This window comes from Phalaenopsis equestris, unplaced genomic scaffold, assembly GCF_001263595.1.
Source record: "Phalaenopsis equestris unplaced genomic scaffold, ASM126359v1 Scaffold000090, whole genome shotgun sequence".
NCBI lineage: Eukaryota > Viridiplantae > Streptophyta > Magnoliopsida > Asparagales > Orchidaceae > Phalaenopsis > Phalaenopsis equestris.
In genome coordinates, this window is record NW_018164532.1 from 1,924,809 (window position 1) to 1,931,377 (window position 6,569).

The window sequence follows — 6,569 nt, forward strand, 5'->3', positions numbered from 1 at the left end:
AGGTTACAGGGAGGTTACAGGGGGTATAACGCGGTTATAACCTCCTAAAATCCTCCCTGTAACCTGTTTGCAGGTTACAGACGTACGTAGCTTTGCGTACGTCTTATGGCTCTGCGTACGTCTTATGCACGCAAATTTTTTCCTCCCAAGAGAGGAGCAAACTGCTTCCCTTTTTATATTATATAACGTTAACAATTATAAGGTTAATAATATAACGTTAATATATAATAATATATAATATAATAACGTTAATAACTTTAATAATGTGTGTGTGTGTGTGTGTGTGTGTGTGTGTGTGTGTGTGTTTTATATATTTCTCTCATCGTTCGCGTATTCTTCACGCGTATACGTCCTTGCGGCAGAGTTTTCTGACTAAAGCCAACGTTTCGGACGCATCCGCGCAGTCCTTTTCGCCATTCGGGGTCATCCAGATCACAATTTTTGACTTTTGAGCCAAAAACGATAATTTCCATATTTTTTTAATTCGTCTGCAAAATTGTGACGTAACGAATGTCCAACTTAGGTGGGAGCGACAATTCGGGCACACAAATGCGGTCTATTCTATAATTCGGGGTCGTTTGAGGCCGTTCAGACCACCTTTATAACGATCAAGCTAAAAAAACAATAATTCGCGTATTATAGGCTCGCCCACAAAGTCGTAGCTAATTGAATGTCCTTTCTAAGTAAAATCGACCTTCCAGACGTGATAGCGCAGTCCATTTTATCGTCCGGGGTCATCTGGACAACCTCGCTGATGATCGGGCCAATTCGAGCCAATTTCACGCGTGACTGGACATATAATATTTGTTGACCCGAATAGAGTTGTCCGACGTACCAAATGTTGACTGGCCTTCGCCTAAGTGAAAGCCAAAGCCTAGCAAAATGACCTCGACAACGTGCCCCTCAACATGCACGACAAGGTCTCAGGTGGGTGTCTAACTACTGGATGGTTACGGACATGTCGTAAGCTATCCCGGATCATTCAGGTGGACACCCTACATTCATGACAACAAAAAATGATGCCAACAGTCTAGATTGGGCTAAGCTTGTGCTAAGTCCAAATTAATTGTTGAAAATGGTCTATAGGAACATCATGAAGAGTTTTTAACAAAAATTGGGTGTCAATTTTGGGGTTAGGACAATCAATTTAGTGAAATTTGGGGACAGAGATAATTTGCGGGAAATTTTGGGTTAAAATTGAATGCAATTGAGGCTTCACCAAGCCCAATTGAAGGTCAAGTTTGATGTGTATGATTGTTAGTTTGATGTGTATGATTGTTGTTTAGGAATGTTATGAAGAGTTTAGGATCCAAATTGAGACCAATGGAATAGGATATGAGGTTCAATTTGGTGGAACAAAGTCATAGGGCCAAATGCATGAGCCAATTAAGCTTAAATTTTTTTTAAGTTGGGCATATGAATGCTGAATTTGATCATGGGCCAATTAAGCTCATGGGCCAATTAAGCTTGGATTTGGTTTTGATTGGTCATTTGAAAGGTTAATTGGAGTTTAGAATTGAAATTGAAGGAAATTGAGCTTAAATTGATGGACATTTGAGGTAAAATTGGGAAAATTGGGCCTTTAAAGGCAATTCGGGGGTTTTGGTCAAAATGGTCAAATTGACCAAATTGGGTTTAACCAAATGGTCCAAATTGGTTTTGGAAACATTTGAAGTGATTTTGGAGGGTTTGGGAAAGTTTGGGTTGCCAAGGGTATTTTTGTAATTTTGGTCATTTTGCCAAGGGTATTTTTGTGGGTATTTTTGTAATTTTGGTCATTTTGGGGGTATTTTGGTAAATTTGGAAATTTTCGGTGGTTTTGGGTAATTTGGGTATCTTAAAAAAGTTTGAAATGATTTTTGAACAAATTTGACTATTTTGGGTGAATTTGAGGATTTTGATCAAATTAGGTTTTCCAGGGCATTTAGTTAATTTGAGTGGATTTTGGTGGTCAGAAGATCAAGTTGGATATTTTGGTAGAATTGGGGTACCAACCACCCTATATGAGCCATGGGCCAATGGAATCCTCATTTGGATCCGTCATGTACTGGTCTTAGTTAAACCCTAGCTCAGGGCTAGTGGGTTTAGGAGACCATCTACACGAGTCTTCCAAAAGATTAAGGGATCAAAGTCAACAAATTTTGGGTTTATGGTTTTGAGTGATTCTGAGTGAAAGTGAGTGCCTTAGCTCCAGAGTCAACCCTAAGGTCAAATAGTCCTATGGGAACTCTCCACAAACTCCCCCATAATGACTCCACCTACTAAGTGCTAGAAGTTATGACCAATACGTAGAGCTTCAAGTTTAGAGCTTCAAGTTGAGCAATCAAGTTGAGCAAAAAAGAGGGTAGAATTTCTAATGGTGAGGGTTCCTTTTCTAGTTTTATAGGAATTGTCAACAAGAAAGTCATATGGATAGATCCTAGGCTACTAAAGAGGAAAAACTAAACCTCAACCAAAAGTGAGGTCAACATATTTCCATGGAATGCTTTTTCTGAATTCTTTCAAACATGCATAAATTTCCTTTCGGACTTTTGTGATTCGAGGTATGTGATTTTTTGTGATTTTCTGGTTGATTTCTTTCCCTTTCCCTATGTCTTTTTCTTGAGAAATTAGAGCTTTTTCTTTATTGTGTTAATCATAGAGTTTCATTTATTCATGATATGACCAATTATGATATTAACATATTTCGTGAATCTGTGACTCATACTCATTGTTTAGAGGAATGAAATGATTAAACAAAAAAAATTAGATAACAATAAACATATTTTATTAGAATTTTGCAACCTCGAAAGGTGATCAAAATAAATTTTGCGGGATGTCATGGGGATTGAAGAAGCCATAAATTCATGGATTATAATATTCTTTTGATCTATAGATAGGCATAAAAAGAACTTTCTATCCCTGTTAATAATTATCATGTAGGGGAAAGTCTAAGAAAAGCACAATCCACCACATCACCTATATCATAGGGGCTTGAATATCACACACCTTGAAGAATCATAAGATTTTTCTGTCTTTTCTGGACTTGTTATCTTTAGTTTTTGCTTTTGTTGGCATCAATTTTGATGTAATATGTGTCAGGTGTCCACTTGAATGATATAAGACCGTTTTCAATCTTTCTTAGTCCAAGACATCCATTCGAACCTCCTGGTATGTGCTTTAAGCACAAAACTATGATGGGTATCGATTCAATGCTACCTAGAAGAGCTCGCCTTTGGGTGATGCTAATTCCAACATGAAACTTATTTGATATCCATTTTGTTGTTTGGGGACCATACTCTGTTTATTCGAAGCCTCCCGTGGTCAAGAGCAATCACAATACTCTCCCAAGTGCATTTTGAAAAAATTGGGGTTCAAACTAACCCACCCCCACAGGGTTCCGAGACGTCTGGCGGCACCAAAATTTTTGATTTAAAACTCTTGGAATATTCATTTCTAAGTCACAGGGTCGTATGTTAAGGATACATGGTTTCTTGTAGCTTTCAAATCAATAGAAACTTTTCTACGAACATCCGGGCGCAAAATTGGGTTTTATACCATTTGGGTTGAATTCGGCCCCTGATAGAAGTTTTTGCCCGATACGACGCCTCCTCGGTATCCACTCTAATGTAAGGAAGCTTATTTTCATACTTGGATATCCTCCTAAGGTCCAGAGATCCATAAGAGCCCTTTGTGGAAAGCCTTGATGAAGCCTAAGGAAAAGAAGAGCCAGTGGTGCTTGGGTGCCCAAGGTTGCCTATAGGCGCCGAAAAATAGTCATGCGGGCACATATGCGCCCCCTTGTTGGCACATAGGAGCCAACATGAAGAAGGAGTGCTCCTTCTTGTGCTTACCTGAGAGGTGGGTGCTTATGTGCCAACCTATGGCGCATAGGCGTCAGAACCTCCAACTCAAATTGTCGCAGATGAGCATGGCTAAGCACCATGGGAAATTGAAATTGAGGGAGACCACCATGCATTACCTGTAGGATTACAAAGCTATTATACCTGGTTATTTTTTCATTTGTGGGAGTGATTTAAAGGGCAAAAATCTCTTTATCATTTTAGGATGGAAATCCACCAGAGAAATGGATAGGCGACACTGAGCGGAGCCAATCCAATGGATTATCTCAGATGAGCATGGCTAAGTAGTCTGCCATCGTGGAGAGCGGGAAGGATCCCAAATTCTTATTGGGAGAGTTGGGAGAGAGCTTTTGGAGGGTTTCTTGAGTGATTTTGGAAGATTTAGTGAGTGATTTATTCCTTCATCTATTTCATGTTCTCCGTCTTCTTCATTCTTCTTCTTCCCTATCATCCCCTGGATCTCTGATTCAGACTGAGGAGCGCCGGGAGTGTTGTGAGGAGCATGTGGAGGGATTTTAGAGAGATTCTTAAGTGCTTTGAGAGCTCTTTCCCTTTGAGAGCACTTTCCCTTCCTTCTTCCATACTACTCTTTTCAGTTCTTTATTCCATTTTCTTCTCCTTCTTCCTCTTCATTTGCTTTTCCGGCCATCACTTCGCCGAAGAAGACAGATGAAGAGAGGGATTTCTTGTGCGCCACCTTGCCGAAATCTCCTTCTTGAAGAGAGCTTATCCATACTTTGTAGAAGGGCCTTAGCCAGGTTCATGACATCGACGAAATCTCCTTGTGGGGAGAGCTTTATCATTCTTGAGAGAAAAGTGTGGGCTTCTTCTCTCCTTTTGAGGAGATCTTTTTCTTGGACTTTGTCAGACATCGAACAACCTTCACATTGGTAAATTTATCAAAATTCCTTACATTTTATTTCTTAGCTAAGCCTTAGGGATAGATTTTGCTTGGTGTTTTGCGTTTGGTTGCCCACACAAGGTAAGTTTGACAGACCGCCTGATATTGTTAAGCTCAATTGATCACCCTTTATTAGACGATTTGATTAGCCGAACGATACCGGTCGACCTTGTCAAATGCCTTTGGATCAGCCAATTGTCTCTTACAGAAAGCCCTATGTTAGGAATTTACTTTCGTGACTAAATCTGTAATAAAGCCAAGAGTGTCCTCTTGTAAGCCTTAGCCTCAACACGAGTGGGTTGAAATCCCAATTTCTCTTGGTTGTAGCGGCATCTAATCTTATGTGGAGGGATCATAACAACACACTTGCAAAACGGGAAAAGCTTTGTAGCTAGTTCGTTTTGCAAGATGCAGAGAATCGTTTCTTCGAGCAATCGAGAGGGAAAATTCTCCGCACTTGCTAGCTACAGTTAGAGGTGTCTATGTCACATATCCATGCATGAAAACCCTAGATAACTATGTGAGGTTGACGGGACGAGTTCGACGTGCCGTCAAAGTGTTTTGGGTTACATTGATTGCAAGCTCATTTGTGACATTTTACATATTGCATGTTGATCGCGTGAACACTTCGAGTTCGATCGGCTACACGATGGACCAATCCAGTCCGATCACTCGATCACTTCGAGTTTGATCGGCCAGCCCGACCCAATCACCTAATCTTAACCCAAAGCAGGTGATCGATGCGTAGCAGTTGATCAAAACCAAAACAAATATGGTGATTGGCTTGGGACAACCGATCAAACCCAAAGCGGGTGATCAACATGTAGCGGTCGATCAAACCTAAAGAGAGCGGGCGATTAACATGTAGCAGTCAATTGAACCCATAAGCGAGGGTGATCGCCCTGGGGCAACCAATCGAACCCAAAGCGGTGATCGACATATAGCTATTGATCGAACCCAAAAGGTAGGGCAATCAACTCAGGATGATCGATCAAACCCAAAGTAGGTGATCAACACATAATGGTTGATCAAATCCAAAAGATAGGGTAATTGATCTAAGATGACTGATTGAACATAGAGCGGGTGATCGACATGTAGCAGTCAATCGAACCAAAGGATAGGACGATCGACCTTGGACACCCTATCAAACCCGAAGTGTGGCATCAACACGCGGTGACCGATCGAACCCGAAGGACAAGGTGATCGGCCTAGCGCGATCGATCGAACCCAAATGATCGATCGACGTGCCAGGGTGGCTGATTGAACTGAAGTGCTCATGCAGTCATACACAAATGCAACAAATGACCACACACAAGAATGCAACAAGAGAGGCCACATATATGCAATGCAACCCAAAATGTTCGACGACACCTCAAACTCGTCCTAACAACCTTGTATAGGCACCTAGGGTTGACGCTCTCAAACTTTGACATGGAACCCACTCGATGGGTTGGGTGTCCCAAACACAAACTTTCTCGTAGCGCGTGTAGGTTGTCTCTGTGACTTTCCTTGGCCACTAGAGGCTTCAGACAAATGTGCGGTGACTTCTAATCATTAGAATAAGAACCGAGCATGTCTCACGTCTTGGATAAACCCCTTCGATGGCAAGTCTCCCGGGTAAGGCTGAATCACCGCCAACCCTAGCTCCTTGCCCCGAACAAGCGCTAGAGTGTCCCGGGTGGGTGTCTTAAGCCACCAGATGCTACAGACAAGACCATAAACCATCTCAAATTATGCAGGTAGACACCCTACACTTGTGACACACACACACACACACACACACACACACACACACACACACACACACACACACACACACACACACA